Here is a 20,322-nt window from a genome sequence, read left to right as displayed (position 1 = left end):
GGGGGGGGTATATGTTTATATGTGTGTGTGTGTGTGTGTGTGTGTGTATATAAGTAGTTTGAGATTGTAGGGACACTATTGTGTCATTTGCAATGTTTCATAGGGGTGGGTGGACACTCCAGAGTTCTATTGGTGCAGTTTGCTTGCTTTTGGTGCAATTTCTTTGCAGAATCATGGGTATATAGTTTTTCACCATGAACTGCACTGTTAAACACAATTACCATGAAAATAAATTGAAATAATATGGGCTAATGGCCTCAACAAATGCATATACCATCAATTAACAACCTCATAGCTCACAGCAGATCTGTCTTTGAAGGTTTATAACTTATTGTTAAAAAGCTGTTCCCCCATAGAGAAAATTTATGAACTTTTACTTGCAGAAGTCAACTGTTGTACTCTATACTTTCCATTTCCAGTGTGACTAATCAAGCTACTGATATTGGTTATGTTCAGAACAGCATACCAACATAACTATTTCCAGAGTATATAGTATGCATATACCCTGGATAACCTAGTATTTGTTAAAATATGCAGTATACAACACACTGCACAATATATCCCACAAAGCAATGTATTCAACGAAGTACAGGTCCTAAACTTTTTCACTAATTATTTTATTATCATTAAAAAATTTGTCAATTTAACATGCAATTCAATTAAAAATGCAAAATAACAATGAAGCAAAATAAATTCATATTTAAAATATACACATCTATTTCTAAATTGAAGTCATGAGAAGTTCGACAAGTTAATAACAGCAAAACATCTAGTTTACAGTTTTCAAATGTATACTGTGCAGTATTCAATTAGTTAACTAGCATTCCATTCCAAACCCAGCCATGGACTGATGAGGGCAGCTGGAATTACACAAGCACACAGTTTGATCGATCCACCCTCTTGATTTTCCATTTCTTATTCGTGGTGTCAACAAGATGAAGAACTTCCATCCCCTCATATCTATATTTAAACTATTCTCTATCTCGTCCTAATTCATCATGCGCTTGCTGCTTCCTCATTGGGGACTAATGGCTTTGTGTAAAGAGCATGTTAGTTAATTTCAGACCCCCATGTGTGTTAGTTTAGCCTGGTGTCTTTTTTTTTTTTTTGCTACAGTAGCACATGGAATTAACCCTGAAGATAACATTTATTTTACACTTTGCAGAATTGTGTCAATTTGTTGTTCCTAATATTTAAATAAAATGTATTTCTGTAAATCATTATATACAAACACTTTATTATTGATTATTAAACATTGATTTGTAAATGTAAAAAAAAGACCCAGAAGAATCTTGGCATTTAAATGACACCTTGATACATATATATATATATAAGAAGAGGAAATTCAAACATCTTAAGAGCCTAGGGGTCACTGAAAATGTGAATACTATTTTCAGGTTACATCATATTCTGCAAAAATCCAGTCATTTGGAAGTGGAAAGACCCGTTTTCCTCTTGCATGTAATTACATTGCTTGTAGCACTAAATGACGGCTCTTTGAATCCTCAGTGCAATGCGTGGTGGGTTGGGACTGCAATTTTAGAAGAAATAAGCGACTAATTTGACATAACATGGCTCTTTTGCACAAACCATTAGGGAATGTCTCCTTTTTTGCAGGTCAGCACAGGCTCGTGGTAAGTTACTGCCATCTATGGTCTGAAAGGCTCTTTTCAATCAAACATGTTCTTTTATTCAGTAATACATGGATTGATCACATCTTGTAAATTATTTAGAGAAAGACTGGTGAAGGTATGAGATTCGCGCTTTAAAAATATGCAATATGGACGCACACTTTAAATCTAAAATTCTAGAGAATGTTTCACCACATCAATACAGTACATACTATAGAGAAATTATAATGTAGCACCACATCTGTAAAGCAGATTCTAAAAGACAATGTTGCATTACATCTATAAAGCAGATTCTAAAGAGAAATCATAATGTTGTGTCACATCTTTATAATTGTAGATTATACAGAGACACTGATGTTCATCACATATATACTGCAGATTTTAAAGAGAAACCATAATGTAATCACATCTACACTGTAGATTTTATGGAGAAACCATAATGTTGCACCACATGTTCTAAATCTAGGCCGGTCTTTTGTAGGTTTTGTCATATTTCCCCCATTCTCAAACGTCTGCAACAGTTATCTGAATTAGAATGACTAGCACACAATTGAGATCCACTCCGTTCTAAATTCTGTGTCCACCTGCCTAATTTCAGAGGCAGGGGTATCTATCACACTCCGATAGCATCTACATCCAGCAGGCGTTTATTCTGTCGCTACCACTCTGCAAGCTAATGAATCAGGGGTGGACCAAACTCTACAAAGAGATCCTATCAGGGCCTGCCACACTGAACACAAGAAAAATGTATGCAGCCTTTTATTATGAGACAACCCAGCGGGGGTGATGGATGGCCCAAATTTAGCCTCAGCAAACTTCACTGAGCTTCTGTTGATACTGGCTGATTAATGACTGTGATCCGTTCAACAAAGGGAGGAAGGTGGAGGAAGAGGAGGAGAGATGAGATTGAAGGAAATGTCTCCGATATTAAGTTTTATTGACTGAAGAGCGCACCGCTCGACATGAGGCCTGGAATGTAAACGAGTTGGCTGCTTAGTTAAAATAATTCGCCATTGACGTATGTTGTGTTGCGTGAAGTATGAAGCCTGTCCAGGAAAACGGGAAGCCAGGATGATTCTCCAAATGATGCATTTGGAGCAGGAGCGGAGAATAAAAGATCTCCCGTGGAAGTGGTCATCTGGAAACTTTTAAAAAACGCTTGGCTGCCCACATCAATCCAAAGAGGCCTATAATACCTGGAGAAAGCCAACCATTAGCATTCCCATTCATCTCAATGGCAGTCGTTTGGCTGGCATTTGCACCCCCGGAAGAATCTTTGTTCAGTGATAAAATAAAATATATGTGATTTATATGGTTTTGCCAGCATAAAAGAGTAGTTATGGCATCAACCAGCTGAGGCCAGCCAAACTCAAATCAATCATGTTGACGCTAACGTGCACTGACCAACAAATGTCCATTACTTTTCACGGTCCATATCAAGAGGGATTTTCAAAGGGCGAAAATAATTCTTCGGTAATAGCCTCCCGATGGCCTTTGTAAATATTTATAGAAGATGCCCTATTAAGATCATGTATAGAGGTCCCAGACCCAGATTATCTGTAAACAGCTCTTGTTTAACCTCTGGAGAAACCATAATGTTGCACCACATGTTCTAAATCTAGGCCGGTCTTTTGTAGGTTTTGTCATATTTCCCCCATTCTCAAACGTCTGCAACAGTTATCTGAATTAGAATGACTAGCACACAATTGAGATCCGCTCCGTTCTAAATTCTGTGTCCACCTGCCTAATTTCAGAGGCAGGGGTATCTATCACACTCCGATAGCATCTACATCCAGCAGGCGTTTATTCTGTCGCTACCACTCTGCAAGCTAATGAATCAGGGGTGGACCAAACTCTACAAAGAGATCCTATCAGGGCCTGCCACACTGAACACAAGAAAAATGTATGCAGCCTTTTATTAGGAGACAACCCAGCGGGGTGATGGATGGCCCAAATTTAGCCTCAGCAAACTTCACTGAGCTTCTGTTGATACTGGCTGATTAATGACTGTGATCCGTTCAACAAAGGGAGGAAGGTGGAGGAAGAGGAGGAGAGATGAGATTGAAGGAAATGTCTCCGATATTAAGTTTTATTGACTGAAGAGCGCACCGCTCGACATGAGGCCTGGAATGTAAACGAGTTGGCTGCTTAGTTAAAATAATTCGCCATTGACGTATGTTGTGTTGCGTGAAGTATGAAGCCTGTCCAGGAAAACGGGAAGCCAGGATGATTCTCCAAATGATGCATTTGGAGCAGGAGCGGAGAATAAAAGATCTCCCGTGGAAGTGGTCATCTGGAAACTTTTAAAAAACGCTTGGCTGCCCACATCAATCCAAAGAGGCCTATAATACCTGGAGAAAGCCAACCATTAGCATTCCCATTCATCTCAATGGCAGTCGTTTGGCTGGCATTTGCACCCCCGGAAGAATCTTTGTTCAGTGATAAAATAAAATATATGTGATTTATATGGTTTTGCCAGCATAAAAGAGTAGTTATGGCATCAACCAGCTGAGGCCAGCCAAACTCAAATCAATCATGTTGACGCTAACGTGCACTGACCAACAAATGTCCATTACTTTTCACGGTCCATATCAAGAGGGATTTTCAAAGGGCGAAAATAATTCTTCGGTAATAGCCTCCCGATGGCCTTTGTAAATATTTATAGAAGATGCCCTATTAAGATCATGTATAGAGGTCCCAGACCCAGATTATCTGTAAACAGCTCTTGTTTAACCTCTGTAATTTGGTTTCGCAGGTAAAGCCTAAGAGGTTGGAGTGTAAGTCAATCTGAGATCTGGTGCATAAAACTCTTCATGGACCAATCAATTCTGTTTCATTACATCTGATCCAATCAAAGTCTAGATTCTTTTCCCTAAAGTGCCCCATCAAATATCATCTGACGCTAGATTTCTGAGAGTCACAGGAGCAACTGCAAAGTTCATTATTGAAAAGCACTGGATCTTTTACAGTTTGATTGTTATGCTGATGGTTTCCATTGTGCCAAGCTTGAATTCATCATCTTTTAGCATCGCGTTCCCATCACCCCCATGTCGCTGATTTATTGCCACGGCTTTATTAATTTCAAGTGCCACCGAACTTCCTGAATGCTGATGGACATTCTTGATGCAATATATTGATCCGCCCAGAGCTCAAGACAAAATTGGGCTCTTGGATGTCTTGCAAAGATTGAAAAAAAATGAATGCCACAAATCTTCTCATCTGTTGCTCATACCTCATAACATTAAAAATGACTGGAGATGGAGATGTCTTTTTTCTGTAAACACATCGCAATAATAAAAGCTTAAATGGTGATCGTTTAGCCCGCTACTGCGACATAAATTACTGTCTTGCAAAGATTGAAAAAAAATGAATGCCACAAATCTTCTCATCTGTTGCTCATACCTCATAACATTAAAAAGGACTGGAGATGTCTTTTTTCTGTAAACACATCGCAATAATAAAAGCTTAAATGGTGATCGTTTAGCCTGCTACTGCGACATAAATTAAGGATCCTAATGCTTGCCAAAGAAGTTATTAGAGAAATTAGAACAATATAAATGAGGCTCATATAATAACAAAGGGATCTAAGAGGAGAATTGCTAGCCACATATAAATACCCAGAAATACACTTCACACAGCCTTTTATTAGTACCCACAGCCCTGGAGATATTTTATCAGGTTTTGAGGGGAAACTTTTCAATTTTGTAAAACTGATATAACAGTCATTTTGACTTTAACGTACAAAAGTCATATCCTACTTTAAAATAGCTGGTTTCTATTTTAATATATTTTAAAATGTAATTTACTCCTGTGATGCCAAGCTGAATTTTCAGCATCATTACTCCAGTCTTCAGTGTCACATGATCATTCAGAAATCATTTTAATATGCTGATTTGCTGTTCAAGAAACATTTTTTATTACCATCAATGTGATGCTTAATGTTTTTGAGGAACATTATGTGATGTATTATTTCAAACAGAATTTTTTGTAACATTATAAATGTATTTATTGTCACTTTTGATCAATTTAATGCATCCTTGCTGAATAAAAGTATTTATTATATATAATTTATATAATTTCTTGAAAGAAAAAAATACTCACTGACCCCATGCACAATCAATCTATTTATCAATGCAACATTTTTCAGTATTGTTGATAATAAAGCATAAAAAAAAATGATTTAAATTAGATTTCATGACGACCAGGTTTCTATTATTTCTCATAGCAGTTGTTTAAAGAAATATTTAAAAAGTAACTCTGTATAGAGTCATGTGAACCTGCTCTTACAGTCATACAGCTCTTCACTTACACTGCGTGTGCATGCAGTGTGAATGAAAAGAAATGAATCATAAAAATACCACTTTTGTCATTTTTTTGGCCTTCAAGCAGAGCATATATTTTAAGAGCTTCCTTACAAAGCAAGAAGAGGCAGAAATGAAAAATAACCTACAAATGGGTAAAAATCTGATGAAAGCTGATGGAAGCAGCATTAGACTTTTCTTACATAATCATCACTTTAAAAGCTTAAGAAGGAGTCAAATGAGTTCGAAATCAGGAGAATGTCTAAAAATCTAATCCAACTCTCACAGTTAAGCTGTCAAGTAAGTTCCGAACATGCACCGCTCAGCTTTCACAAAGTCTGAAAGTCCGGATGGGCGAACGGGTCTGACTTAACCACCGTGGCCGTCACTGCCACGACAAGTACAATAACGAGGTCTTCCGCTGACTGTCGACAATTTTCTCAAACAATTAAAGCACACTCTGTGATTCATGTTCTCTTTTCTGGGTTACCGAGCGGGCTGTGTTGCTACTGAAGCCTCTCCCTCCAGGTGTGCTCAAACCTGCCATGGAGCGTGTCAGGGAAAGGAAGCCCATGGGAGACCATTAAGCTGCAGCCTTTCTCCCCACCGAGTGTAACAGCAGGTGGGGGTAAAAATAGTGCACCATCTGTTAAAGCAAGAGAGTCTGAATATCTTTCCTGAGACTCAGCAGGGACTCAATTAAAATGTGCATTTTCCACAGTGGCTAAGGGGAGAAGCGTGGCCACCCTGGTCCACGCAGGCGCAGATACGGCTAAAGGCCCCCCAGGCGGAGCGGGGTCCACATTTACTGCTCGGGTGACAGAACCACAGAGAACTAGGCCGTTTGCTCCTTCTAGCCAATGTCTTTCTGTTTGACTCCCCAGTCCTTCAGACCTCCAAAAAAAGAAATGGCTTTTGTAAAATGATTAAGTGAAAATGTTTTAAGGTTCAGGACAACTGTGGTTTAACCTCATGTGCATTCGAACTTTGTTCCAACTGCCTCAAGAAATCAAATTCCGTAACTGCTTGGAAAATCTGGGAAATTGCATTTGCACAGCCTAGTTTGTCATGGATAAGGTTGTGAATTCATCATAATATGGTAAATCACATCTGCACGTCTTGGGAGAATACTACTCGGTGGGAATCGTAGCAGGTGCGGAATCCTGGTCTGCACATGCGCAGTCGCAGTCGCAGTCGCCCCATGAGGGTCGAAGCATTACCCACTCCAAATTCTGAGCCAAATTAGTATGACTGTTCTGGGTACAGGCACAAGTACCACCTGGCATATGGAACAATCAAAGTAGTTAAGATCCTTAGTCAAGAGACCACCTGCCAGCCAACAATCTCCAGACTCGATTCTTCTTCAACATGTAGTCAAATAATCAAACGTCATTGACCTGAAACAAGAGCTGAAGCAAGTTCAAAATGTTGCCATCACAGTCAATCAGTAATGAAGACTTTTGATGGTACATGTTGATGTTAAATGAGAGTAAAGTGATTCTACTTGTGAGCTCTGGAGATGAAACTGGCCTGAAACTAAGAACTGAGATTATTTTTTTTAAAAATGAATTAAAAATAATAATAATAATGAAGCATCTAAAATAATTTTGTTAAAAAGTAATAATTATAATAATTGTTTGCATAATTTCACATGCAATTGTTTTTGCATAGTAAGCAACATTTTGTGAATATTTTTGTGCAAAACAAACAAACAAACAAAAAGGTTAACAAATTGTATTAACTATGTTACCTTAATTATAATTCATCAGAATTATATTATATGCCACTGAACCAAACTGTCTGCATTACATTTACATTTACATTTACATTTAGTCATTTAGCAGACGCTTTTATCCAAAGCGACTTACAATTGGGGGATACATAAAGCGATTCTTCTTAAGAGAGGCAAACAGACACAAGAAGTGGTTGTAATACCAAGTTCTTAGACATTGTTCAAATAAGTACAAGCTAGAAAGAGAAGGAATCATTTTTTTTATGATGAAGTCAAGTAGCTTCGAAAGAGATGAGTTTTCAGCTGTCGCTTGAAAATTGTCAGGGATTCAGCATTCCGGATAGGGGTGGGAAGATCGTTCCACCAGCCAGGAGTGGTGAATGAGAATGTTCTGGAAAGTGATTTTGAGCCTCTCTGTGATGGTACCACGAGGCGTCGCTCACTAGCGGATCTCAGACTTCTGGAGGGGATGTAAATTCGTAGTAGTGAGTGGAAGTAGGCGGGTGCTGAGCCTGTGGCTGTTCTATATGCAAGCATCAATGTCTGGAACTTGATTCGGGCCGCAACCGGTAGCCAGTGCAAGGAGATGAAGAGAGGTGTAACATGGGCTCTTTTGGGCTCGTTGAAGACCAGTCGTGCCGCTGCATTCTGAATCATTTGTAGAGGTTTGATTGTGCTTGATGGGAGCCCAGCCAGAAGAGCATTGCAGTAGTCCAGCCTAGAGATGACAAGGGCCTGGACAAGAAGTTGTGCAGCATGCTCCGTTAGAAAGGACCTGATCTTTCTGATGTTGTGCAATGCAAACCTGCAAGATCGAGCGGTCTTTGCAATGTGGTCTTTGAAGGTCAGCTGGTTATCAAAAGTTACACCAAGATTTCTGACCGAAGTTGATGGGGTAATTGTAGAATTGTAGCATTAGGTTACAAGTGATTGTTGTCAGTGTTGGGCAGTAACTAGTTACTAGTAACTTAGTTACTGTAATAATATTACTTTTTATACAGTAACTAATAGTGTAACTAATTACTAATAAGATTTCAGTAATAATATTACAGTTACCATCCATAAAACAGCTTAGTTACTTGCCTCAACCCCGCTGATTTAAAATCCAACAATCAAATAATTCCTAGATTTATTTTCATGACTCGCACATTCATGTGCTGTCCCCAGTGCAGCAGGCAAGCTTGGAATATGGAAAAGCTTACATTCAGCAGATAGAAATACTGCTTTATATTGATTTTGTCAGCTAAGAGATGATCTGAACACTGTTGTGTAAGTTGTGGCTTTACTTTACTTTGGCATTACATCCCACCCACATCCCTCTGATCAGCATGTGGTACATTATATTACTATAATTAAAAATCTTTTTGGAAAATTAAACAGTTCCTTACAAACTTATGTGATTTGATCAAATAAATAATGAAATATAATCGTATATGGGTAATGGAGAAATTACAAATAGCTTCAAGCTACATGACAATAAATGAGATTAATACAACACTTCTACTTGAATGTCACTATCAATCACTATACAGTGTTTGTAATAACTGACTGCGATGTGCGATCCAATGTGGATTGACAATTAGCTTCAAGCTACACATGACAATTAATGAGATTAATACAACACTTCTACTTGAATGTCAATATCAATCACTAGAATTTTATGTGGAAGATACAGTTACAACTTCTGTGGGGCGTGAAGAAAAAGTAATGTAACTAGTAGTGTAACTAATTACTGTTGCTTTGAAAGGAGTAACTAGTAATGAGTAATACATTACATTCTTTGAGTAACTAGCCCAACACTGATTGTTATACAGTCATAGTCAGAATTATTGGCACCCTTGGCAAATATGATCAAAGAAGGCTGAGAAAATAAATCTGCAGCCAAATCAATGTTGTGTTCACACAATGTTCAACTTCTATTAGGCATATTTCTTTGTAAATTGCATTCTATTTGTGTACGTTTATTACTTTGGCAGATCAGGAAACCACAGCGAAATGCACAAGTACCCAGAACACATGGTGCAAGTGCAAACAGGGGTCATTTTGTTTACCTGACCAGGCATGTGAGGTGTGCAAGAAATGCAGTAGGTATGTTCTCAATGTAATATTTAGGGTAACAATTAACGCAGGTTTTGGTCAAAAAAGTCTCACACCGTGTCTACACCGGATGTGACAGTTGTTGCATCGCATTGCGCCGCAACAGCTTGAGGCTTCTACACTGGATGCGACAAGCGACCGTTGCAAATCATTTGAACTTTCTGTCAGTACGTCATACATAGAATGAGGCATCAGTTTGCTGTCGAATTTGTGGTGTTGCATCGCGCCGCATCCAGTGTAGACAGCATACTGATTATAATGGAATAGTATTTGTTGCACTGCGCCGCTGGCATACGGTGTAGACACGGTGTCATGTTAATCAAGCTGGATTGCTAGTTGTCCATGAATAGTTACCAAAAAATGAAAATGTTGAAGAATATTTTATCTAAGTATGTGTGTTAATCAGTGTTGGGCAGTAACTAGTCACTTAGTTACTGTAATAATATTACTTTTTGCAGTAACTAGCAGTGTAACTAATCACTAATAAGATATCAGTAATAATATTACAGTTACCATCCATAAAACAGCTTAGTTACTTGCCTCAACCCCGCTGATTTAAAATCCAACAATCAAATAATTCCTAGATTTATTTTCATGACTCGCACATTCATGTGCTGTCCCCAGTGCAGCAGGCAAGCTTGGAATATGGAAAAGCTTACATTCAGCAGATAGAAATACTGCTTTATATTGATTTTGTCAGCTAAGAGATGATCTGAACACTGTTGTGTAAGTTGTGGCTTTACTTTACTTTGGCATTACATCCCACCCACATCCCTCTGATCAGCATGTGGTACATTATATTACTATAATTAAAAATCTTTTTGGAAAATTAAACAGTTCCTTACAAACTTATGTGATTTGATCAAATAAATAATGAAATATAATCGTATATGGGTAATGGAGAAATTACAAATAGCTTCAAGCTACATGACAATAAATGAGATTAATACAACACTTCTACTTGAATGTCACTATCAATCACTATACAGTGTTTGTAATAACTGACTGCGATGTGCGATCCAATGTGGATTTTGGTCAAATGAGACGAGACAGAAATATGTTGTTAGTAACATTCTAAAGCATTTTATGTGGAAGATACAGTTACAACTTTCGTCGGGCGTGAAGAAAAAGTAATGTAACTAGTAGTGTAACTAATTACTGTTGCTTTGAAAGGAGTAACTAGTAATGAGTAATACATTACATTCTTTGAGTAACTAGCCCAACACTGATTGTTATACAGTCATAGTCAGAATTATTGGCACCCTTGGCAAATATGATCAAAGAAGGCTGAGAAAATAAATCTGCATTGTTAATCATTTTGATCTTTTATTTTAAAAATTCACATAAATCTAACCTTTCATTGGAGAATAAGAATTTAAAATGGGGGGAAATATCAGTATGACAAATGTTTTTCTCTAATACACATTGGACACAATTAACGGCACCCTTTTATTCAATGCTTTTTGAAACCTCCATTTGGCATAATAACAGCTCTGAGTTTTCTCCTATAATGCCTAATGAGTTTAGAGAGCACCTGACAAGAGATCAGAGACAATTCCTTCATCCAGAATCTCTCCAGACCCTTTAGATTCCCAGCTCCATGTTGGTGCTTCTTCTCTTCAGTTCACCACACTCATTTTCTATAGGGTTCAGGTCAGGGAACTGGAATGGCCATAGCAGAAGATTGGTTTTTGTGCCCAGTGACCCATTTTTGTGTTGTTTTTAAGGTTTGTTTTTGGATTTTAGATCCAAACATGGCCCATTATAAGATTTCTAACAGAGTCAGTCACTTTTTGATTTTTTTGTCTGTTGGTATTTGATAGAATCAAAGATGCCATGTATCTAAACAACATGTCCAGGACCTCCAGCAGAAATACAGGCCCACAACATTAAAAATACAGCAGTATATTTCATTGTACACATGGGGTAGTTTTTATCCCTGTGCACACCAAACCCATCTTGAGTGTTTGTTGCTAAAAAGCAAAATTTTTTGTTACATCTGACCATAGAAGCCAGTCCCATTTGAATTTCCAGTCATGTCTGACAACAGAATATGCTGGGGATTGTTTTTGGATGAGAGCATTTTATTTTCTTGAAACTCTCCCAAACAACATGTGGTGTAGGTGCTGTTTGATTTTTATTTTTTTTTTAAGGTTTTCTTACCCTGAGACTCAACTATTTTCCGCAATTCTCCAGCTGTGGTCCTTGGAGAGTCTTTAGCCACTCAAACTCTCCTCCTCACCGTGCATGAGGACGATATAGACACACGTCCTCTTCCGGGCAGATTTGTAACATTTTCTGTTGATTGGAAATGATTAATTATTGCCCTGATGGTGGAAATGGGAATTTTCACTGCTCTAGCTCTTTTCTTAAAGTTACTTTCTAATTTGTGAAGCTCAATTATCTTTTGCTGCACATCAGAAATATATTCTTTGGTTTTTCTCATTGTGATGGATGATTAAGGGAATTTGTCCTTTGTTTTCCCTCCTATTTATATTCCTGTGAAACAGGAAGCCATGGCTGGATAATTTCATGTTCATAATCACCCTGGTATGCTCAAAATTGTAAATATGAATGAGAATATACTTCATAGATATTTTACTCATAAGAATTTCTAGGGGTGCCAATAATTGTGTCCAACATGTATTTGAGTAAAACATTTATTTCATAATGAGATTTTCCCCCATTTTCAATTGTTTTAGTTCAGTGAAAGGTAGATATTTGTGAATTTTTTTAAATAAAAGATCAAAATGATGAACAATGCAGATTTATTTTCACAGCCTTTGATCATATTACCAAGGGTGCCAATAATTCTGACCACGACTGTATGTCAGATGAGGTAGAAATGGCTCTTTATGGTCACAAGTTTTGATATTGTCAGTGTCCTTTCCACTTATTTCTTTCTCAAAAGTTCTAAAAGAATCATTTATGTAATCATTAACAAACTATAGTTGTTAATAGGAATCTGAATTGGTACCAGAATTGTTAAAGTCCTTGCTCCTCTCATCCCTATCCATAACACTTCCCGGCTCGTTCTAAATTCTGTAATCTGTGGCGCACAGAGACCTTTTATTTCTGTGTAACACAGCAGGACATGATGGCTTACACTTCAGTGCTGTGTTTGTGCACTTGTGAAGATGAGAGCCTCTGACTATTCCTGAGCCACTGCTTAAGCAGAATCCATAAACACAGCAGCAGCTGCTATCTGTGTCCGGCAGCTGAATATGTGTCCTTACTTAATCCCGCTTTCTGGAAACAGTCTCCGTAAATCACCTGTCAATGGTAGCATTATTGCTCAGAGGGCTTCATAGAACGGGGACTAGGGAACTCAAACGGTGCAGGAGAGCTCAGGAAAACTGTTGGACTTTTATTCAAAAACATCTTTCACTCAAAGATAAATGAGATCACCACAGGGTCAGGACAAAAATACTGGACATATTTTGCTATAAAAATAAATAACTGCCTTTGTAAAATGTGCCAAAAATAAAAGATTAAAAAGTTGCTCACCTGACAACTTGTAAATCTTTTATTTTTGGCACCAAACTTATTCACAAAATATAAAAGGTGCAATTTTGACTATTTAAATAACTTACAACTTTTATTACAACTTTTTCATACAATATTACAATTTTTTATGGATGCTCTATACAGTGCCTGTTTAGAAATATTAGAAAATAACTGGTACATTTATTCTTAATCATGGCAGTAGGTTCATTCCCTTCCTCCATTTGTTAATTTACTGTTAGCTAAACATACTAGCTCTGTTTAAGAGAAACTTTCATTTGGACAAGATATCTCAATAAGGTGCTACGTTTTTGATCAGGCATTGAGGAAGGACGATAGAATTTTGTACGATAGTGATTCATTCATCACGCAGGAAATATAAGGTCAGGTTGAACACACTGCATTGTGGGATACACTAATTATAAAGGCTGCATCTGAATATGCCTACTTAACTAATAAAATAGGCTTTAAAACATTATGTAAAAAGAATAGTATGTTCAGTCAGTGTCAGCGCCAAGGGGGGGCATTCATGGGCCTTGCACCCCTTCCCCTCCTCTCCCCTCCCTTCCCTTCCCTACTGAATGTGATGGATTTCGAAAGAGAAAGTGAAAAAAACAGTGCCCATACAAAAGTGACGGCATGCTTTCATGAGTGTCAGTGATTGCAGATTAGAATAGAAATATAAATGCCCCCTGATAGGCACCAGCTCTGTGTCCAGTATTCGTAAACCAATAAGCAAAAAGTACCAAGATGACCTACTATTTCAGGCTAGATTTTGATGTGTGCACCTGACAAGACAATTTACTACCATAGAATATAGAACATATAGGATAAAGTTTGCGAAGTAAGTATTTATTCACATATAAAAAGCTTCCCCAAACTCAAAAACATGTTTGATATTTACAACTCTTGATTTGGCTGCTTCTGACGTGATACCCGCGATAGCCAATGAGAGCGAGAAAGCATCACTTAGTGGATGTTGCATACTTCTATTGATAGTTTTCACGTGACGTCACACCCTTATAGGAACACCCACCTGGAGGGCAAAACGAAGCTTTGCTCCACTGACCGCCAGTTATTTTTACTCAGTTTGCATTTAGTAGTAATGTAGTAAAACGCAGATATTAAAAGGTGAAATTCAATAAACACCTTATTATGTATACTTTGTACAGGCAGGCAGATGAAGCCAGAATATAAATGTAATGTGCAAAGTTTCATGTTAAATGGTTTCCCATAGAAAACCATTAGAAGGAAAACACTGAACCATTAAGCGGATTGCTATGTAAACTATGCATCATTAATATAGAAAATATTACTGTTTTAAATATATTAAGCCGGCACTTTAAGTGTATTTACAACGTTTTGTTGCACGGTTTAATGATTGAAATATTGCCGCGGGTGCTTAATATGGATTGCAAATCCAAAAAAACTTGCATTTTCTTCACATACCTTTGTTTTATTCTTTTGAGAGGTGATCTAAATATTTGCAGCTGTGAAACAGATGGATAATTGAGAGGCTTGTCCTGCAGTTCTATGGATGTTTTGCCCTCCAGGTCTTCGAGCCGGTCACGTGACTGAAAGCTATGAATAGCTGAAACTTGGCATCCACAAAAATGCCACGAAAGCAGAATACATCTCCCATATTCTTTGCTATACTTTGTTTTTCACTGTGAAACAGAACACACGCTGGGAGAGCCAGCTGACAACGTCGATTGTCTTCCATTTGATTTTCCTCTCTAGTCATGTTTGATCTCGCGAGTCCCTGTAAGATCATGTGTCAATGTGAAATCGTCCCTACAATCATCAAGTGTGTGGTCTCGAGGTCTGGTCGAATCGTCTAGTGTGTGCATTCAGAGGATTATAAGGCTGAAAATCAGTTGAAACTGTCTTCATGTCTGTGGTCTCCCATGGTTTTAAAATCGGTTAAGATTTGAAAATCGTCTAGTGTGCGGCCAGCTTTAACATACTCTGTAGACTACATACTACTGAAACAGTACGGGAAGTATGTTAAAATGGTATTTGGAACACAGCTACCGTCTCTTTTAGAGTCATAGCAGCAGAATTCAATTGGCTGGGATTGGTCTAGCCACCAATGAAAGATCTGAAAGAAGCAATCATCACGTCACTTTACAGTTTGTTGTTCATGGTTTCAGTTCCCGCTCTGGCTTTAGCAATTAGGTGTCAGTTGTGGAATAAGCAAATCATGTTTTGTTCAATAGCTCCAAACAGTTCTGAAAGGCGACAGCAATACCTGTTCAACCCCGTGCTCACACTTTCATAACAACAGATTGCTCCGATGATACTTTTTCACTCGACTGAGCAAATTATTTACTGCGTTCACACCATATGGGCTGCGAATGTAAGGCCCAGTCCCTGAGGTTTATAGACTTTAGATGCTTGACAGCACAGCCATGTGAGAACCGTGTCTGCCATTGACATAACACAACTGAAAACAGCACAGTGAACTTACTGCGATCAGATGGGCCAAACCTCAGCCACGAGAGATGTGAAACATTAGCTGCAAAGCCATGAATTCAAATAGCAGCTGATGCCCTGCTAGACTGGAAGTGACTAGAGCTGATTTGCTGGTGTCAACTGTAAATCAATGCAGAAGAGTGACTCCCTTTTCAATAATGACCACCAATAAACAGGCTGACTGACAGTTTCTCGTTTGGTTGAGCCTGTGCCTGTCTGGCTCCTATCAATCTCAAAGTTGCCACTTCATTCTCCGTCTGATCCTTTTCTCTGAAAACAGCCGGGTTTGCTGAGCTGGGGGCGATTACACAAAGTAATATCGGACTGGCTGTAAAAGTGAGGCTTTTATGGACAGGTTTCTTTTTCATGAAGCGTCTTGTGACACTCATGCCAACCTCACAACTTTTTGTGTCACTCTGGCTTTCTTGGTGAATGCCGTGGCCAGCTACCTGGGGTTTTAATTACTGTTTTTCAATTAGTGTGCGATTCCAACCACCTGCAGGTGTGTCCATGCTGCCATGGCATAATGACTTTTCGTTAAAACTAATTAGGGCCCGGGGAGAGGGACGTACCCGGGCAAGGAAACAACTGTTGAGACTTCATGTTCAGGTGTGTGCCTAAGTATGCAGGTCCTGCATGGACTTTTTACTAATTGCATAACTTTAACTAATACAAATCAGGAATATTACATATCCGATTCAAGTTTAAATGAAAAGGTTAGTTCACCCAAAAATGAAAATTAGTCCATAAATTACTCACCCTCAAGTCATCCTAGGTGTTTATGACTTTCTGCTTTCAGGCGAATCCAGTAGGAGTTATATTAAAAATTGTCTTTGATCTTTCAAGCTGTTTCATGGCACTCAGCGGGTGCTGCATGCATCTGTCCAAAAGTTGTTAAATAAAAAGCGCCCATCCATAAAAATAAAAAAAGTGTCTCACACGGCTCCGGGGGGTGAACAAAGGCCTTCTGTAGGGAATCTATGTGTTTTTGTAAGAAAAATATCCATATTAAAAACTTAATAATCACTTTAATGTAGCTTGCGCCAACAGTTATACACGGAAGCTGTTCCGGGCTGATGAGGTATGAGGTCAGCGCTGCGCATGCGCCGGTGAGTCTCGTGAAAACCAGCGTTTGTTAACAGGAGCAAAGGAAGCAAAGTTTCCTTACTTTAGCAAAGGAAAACCAGTCTCCTCTTGGCTTATATCGAAATCCTCCGACATTCTTCTTTACAAATCCTCGTTTTGTACTTCTAATTAGTGACCGTTGTTTTGTTTTGATCTCTCCCCTGCGCTTCCGCATTCGTCACTTCTGAGTGGCGCATGCGCAAAGCCGACCTCCATGTATCATCCACCCGGAACTGCTTCCGTGTACAACAGTGAGCGCAAGCTACATTAAAGTGATTATTACGTTTTGAATATGGATATTTTTCTAACAAAAACGCATCGATTCGCTACAGAAGGCCTTTGTTTACCCCCCGGAGCCGTGTGAGACATTTTTTATGGATGGGCGCTTTTTATTTAACTTCTTTTGGACTGATGCATGCAACACCCGCTGAGTGCCATGAAACAGCCTGAAAGATCAAAGACAATTTTTAATATACCTCCGACTGGATTCATCTGAAAGAAGAAAGTCATATACACCTAGGATGACTTGAGGGAGAGTAATTTATGTGCTAATTTTCATTTTTGGGTGAACTAACCCTTAAAATATATATATAATATGTGATCCTGGACCACAAAACCAGTCATAAGGGGGAATTGGGAAGCTTTCCATTGATGTATGGTTTGTTAGGATAGGACAATATTTGGCCGAGATACAACTATTTGAAAATCTGGAATCTGAGGCTGCAAAAAATCTAAATATTGAGAAAATCACCTTTAAAGTTGTCCAAATGAAGTCCTTAGCAATGCATATTACAAATAAAAAATTAAGTTTTGATATATTTACAGTAGGAAATTTACAAAATATCTTCATGGAACATGATCTTTACATAATATCCTAATGATTTTCGTCAAAAAAAAATCTATAATTTTCAACCATACAATGTATTGTTGGATTGCTAAAATTATACCCATGCGACTTAAGACTGGTTTTGTGGTCCAGGGTCACATATTATATTATTATAGTATGTAGTGTATACATATAAAAATGTTCCCAGCAAGCGAATAGTGCCAACTGTAGTGACCCGGATGAGTCTGTGTTATTTACCGGTAATTTAGTTTTTACCGGTTATTATCAGAGAATAACATACCTCGGAATGTGGTGGCTGACTAAATCAGAATCGAGTACTCCACAGAGCTGTGTAATAATATTATACAATTTATTATAACATAATTACATAAATTTATTATAAAACGTATTATAAAATGTATTATGTCCAACAACTTATACATACACATCATGCCTCTTACAACACTGTATCTGCCCAGATCCAGAATCAGAAAAAAAGTTATATTTTATTCTTTTTTTTTTTAAGTGATGAAAAGAGGCATAGAGACTTTAAAAGAGAGCGAAATTACAGCTTGAAGGTTGTTTTTGAGCCAGTCATATATCAGCATAATGAGTTGGCCTGTGACAGAGCTCGGAGCACCTTGGATCTTGACCCAGCGATGGGCATCCAGATTTCCTCGGCTGCTCGTACACTAAGCATTCCAATAGGATAATGAGAAATGTTGTTTGCTTCAGGCCACAGTACATCACTCTACGGCCTTGCCACTTGTTGACAACTGTGACATCCACTTTCAAGTCATAAAAACTGCAAAGCCTTATTAAATTTTTTTCCTACTAGTTCTACCCTTGAAGAGAGACATATATATATACAGAAAAATGAAACCAGCTTCAAACTAGTAGTAGTAGATTACTTTTTTGTTGTTGTATTTTTACTCCCTCATTTAATGATGGCAATAGAATTATAAAGGATTCACCAGAAGTTCAAAGATCTTCCTGACAAATTCATGGTTGAGTCTGGCAATTCAGTTTGCTCTAATAAGACTTTAGGCATAATTATTCTGAGTGAAATCTAATCAGCATTATATCTGATACTAATAGGAAGTTGCATCCGCCACCCCAGAGCCTTGACACTAGACTCTTGGAAATAAAGGTTCCAAAAGGGTTTTTTTTCCTCGCAGTAATGCCATAGAAGAACCATTTTGGAATCCCCAAAGAACCTTTCAGTGAACAGTTCTTAAAAAAAAATTTTTTTCTTATTATGATGAACATTTGAATGTTCTAAGAACCTTTTTGACGGCATAAAGAACCCTTTGTGCAATGGAAAGGTTCCATGGATGTTAAAGGTTGTTAATAGAACCAAAAGATGCCAATAAGGAACCTTAATTTGTTGAGTGTATAGTAGGATCTTTTCAACTAAATGCATCCAAAACACAGCATCTACCATTATATCCTATTTCTGGGTGCTTAACACCAACAAAAACGTACCAAACCAAAACAACACCTCATTCTTATTTTAAGAAAGCAATTACCATCTTCAATTACCAATGCACCATTAAATGAACTCTTGAGGAGCATTTTAGATTATAAATCAAGGTAATTGGCAATTAGGATTTGCTTAATGGTATAGAACAAAAACAAAGTTTCTTCGATTACCCTAATAATTCTCATGTCAGAATAAAAAAAGCATCCCTTCACCCCAGCAGTCTCGCTGACTTTGATTGTAGCATCTCATAAGTATTTCAGCCGTCTCGACAGCAAACAGCCTTTCTGCCACCGAGCATGCCATAAACAGGGCCTTATAAAAATTGTTTTCAGCATTACTGTCATGTAAGATACTCTCTCCCTTCAGCTCCCCGTGAGGCGGCCGCCTCGGGCTCCTGCTCCACGCTGAGCCTCTCTGATCTCAAGACCTAGAGGCTATGACCTCATTAGCATACTCCCGTAAACAGACTACGCTTTCCGTAAACAACAGCCCCGCTCTGCGCGAACAACGGATGATGCGGGCAGAGGTCGTCCTCACCCGCTGAACGGCGAGCTGCTAGAGGTTTTCCTCGTAATGAATAGAGTTTCGATTTAGGGGACTGCGGAGTCTGGAGTTGGTTGTCTGTTTACAAATCCGCTAGGGTAAGTAGCAACGCATTTGCCTCGGATGCATTGTTACAGCCTATTCTCTCCCGCCCATGGCTGTTCCTTCACGTGGTGGCCCGTGTAGCGGAGGACTGGCTTTAATGGCCCCTCTCTTAAAAGGCTCTTAGCTGAGTCGCTTTCCTAAGCCTCTCCCTAGGCTCCCCATTTGTTCTACCTCTGCAACCCAGTCACGGCAAATAAACAACCTGAAGCATGGAGAATGGCAGCTCCGCTCTCCTCTCCTCTCTAATTTAGATATCCCGGCTTCACAGCTGAGGGAGATTAAAGAGTGTGGCGCATGGGAGTGGGCCTACAGCCACAGCGAGAAGCCATCTGGGTACATATCACAGCCTCTCCACCCCGCTTCCTCCCGCCCTCCAATCAGAAGAAAGGAGACGAGCTGCATGTGCTGACAAAGATGTCTGCGATCAGGAGTTTGGCAGAATGCATGCAGAATTTAAAGACTAATAAAGCAATAAGACACGGAGTGCATTATCACAGCTA

The sequence above is a fragment of the Sinocyclocheilus grahami genome, unplaced genomic scaffold (genome assembly GCF_001515645.1).
Source record: "Sinocyclocheilus grahami isolate Dianchi unplaced genomic scaffold, SAMN03320097.WGS_v1.1 scaffold497.1, whole genome shotgun sequence".
In the NCBI taxonomy this organism is placed as follows: Eukaryota; Metazoa; Chordata; class Actinopteri; order Cypriniformes; family Cyprinidae; genus Sinocyclocheilus; species Sinocyclocheilus grahami.
Note: the sequence above shows the minus strand (reverse complement) of the source record.